This window comes from Echinops telfairi, unplaced genomic scaffold (genome assembly GCF_000313985.2).
Source record: "Echinops telfairi isolate 266 unplaced genomic scaffold, ASM31398v2 ScPeMD7_30;HRSCAF=105, whole genome shotgun sequence".
In the NCBI taxonomy this organism is placed as follows: Eukaryota; Metazoa; Chordata; class Mammalia; order Afrosoricida; family Tenrecidae; genus Echinops; species Echinops telfairi.
Genome location: NW_022103927.1, coordinates 757,226 through 759,070, shown reverse-complemented (window position 1 = coordinate 759,070; position 1,845 = coordinate 757,226).

The window sequence follows — 1,845 nt, the reverse complement described above, 5'->3', positions numbered from 1 at the left end:
GATGGACATTGAGCCTCAACTCAAGTACTCCCTCAACACAAGAACACTTTGCTCTACTAATCCAGCATTCTGTGATGCTCACTTTCCCAACATGATTGCTGAAGACAAAATGGGTGCAGAAGCAAATGTGTTGACGAAAGCTGATGGTGCCCGGCTATCAAAACATATAGCATCTGGGGTCTTAAAGACTTGAAGAGAAACAAGTGACCATCTAACTGAGAAGCACCAATGCCCACATGGAAGAAGCACACCAGCCTGTGTGATCATGAGGTGTTCATGGGATCAGGTATCAGACATCTAAGACCCAAAACAAAATCATACCATTGTGAATGGGGGAGTGGGGCCGAGAAGTGGAGACCCAAAGCCCAACTGTAGACAATTGGACATCCCCTCACAGAAGAGTCACAAGAAAGAGTCACAAGAAAATGCCCCCAGTCAAGGTGCAGCATAGCACTGATGAAACACGCAACTTTCCTCTAGTTCTTTGGTCCTTACCCCGCCCCCCACTATCATGACCTCAATTCTACCTTAAAAAATCGGATTAGACCAGAACATCCACACTGCTACAAAAAAGAGCCCACAACACAGGGAATCCAGGATAGATAAACTCCTCAGGGCCAACAATGAGAGTAGAGATACCAGGAGGACAAGGGGAAGGTGGGGGAAGAAATGGGGAATCAATCACAAGGATCAACATATAACCCCCTCCCAGGGGGACGAACAACAGAAAAGTGGGTGAAGGGTGACGTGACAGAGGACGATGTAAGATATGAAAATAATAATCTATAATTTATCAAGGGTTCATGAGGGAGGGAGGGCAGAGGAAGAAATGAGGAGCTGATACCTAGGGCTCAAGTAGAAAAAAATGTTTTGAAAATGATGACGGCAACATATGTACAATTGTGCTTGACGCAGTGGATGAATGAAAGGATTGTGATAAGAGATGTAAGAGCCCCCAATAAAAGTACTTAATATTTTAAAAAATTGAGAACACTTGGTTTTCAAAAGGGTCTAGATGACAGTGGAAGCCCAAAATGCATTTGCGGGGTTTACACCTGGATTCATGCTCCAGTGAATCCCCTCTGATCATAGGTGAGTGATGTGATAGCCCTGTTATCAGGCAGAAAGCATGGTGATGCTGATTATGACAGATGTAGTTAGTCAAAATGTAAGGTCTTATCATTTGATCTCCCTCCTGACCCATTTTAAAGCTGTTACAATTTTATTTTTTGTTTTTATGAAAAGAGAAGGATATCGTGTTTGGTACAGTGGAGAAACAGAGAAAAAGACGTCCCTCAATGAGATGGATTGACACAGTGGCTCTATCAATGGGCTCAGGTAGAGGAAATTTGTGAAGATGGTGCAGGACTGCGCAGTGTTTCATTCGTTGTGTCCCTTTGGGTCTGAGCCAACTTGGTTGTACCTAACAACAAGCCCTCGTGAATCCCCCATGACCGTAGACCAGGGATGTGAATAGCCTTCCTATCATGCAAAGCGCATTGGAAAGTGGATTATTGAAGGTGCACTTAGATTAAAATTTAGCACCCTATCATTTTATCTCCCTGATGGTCCATTTAAATTTGTCCTACTTTTTAATATTTTCTGCTTTCTTTTAGAGTGAGGGGTCAGTGTGTTTTACTTTTTGATTCTTCTTAGTTTTGTTTGTTAATGTTTTTTTGTATGTGAAATCCAGGATAGAGACAGTAACTGGATTAATGGTCCCTTGAGGGTCTGGCAGGAGACTTGCGGTCTGGGGGAGGGGGCGTGGAGAGCTACTAATGGTGAGTACAAGAATGAAGAAAATTTTCTAAAACCGATAGTGGTGATGATTGTACAACTCTTCTT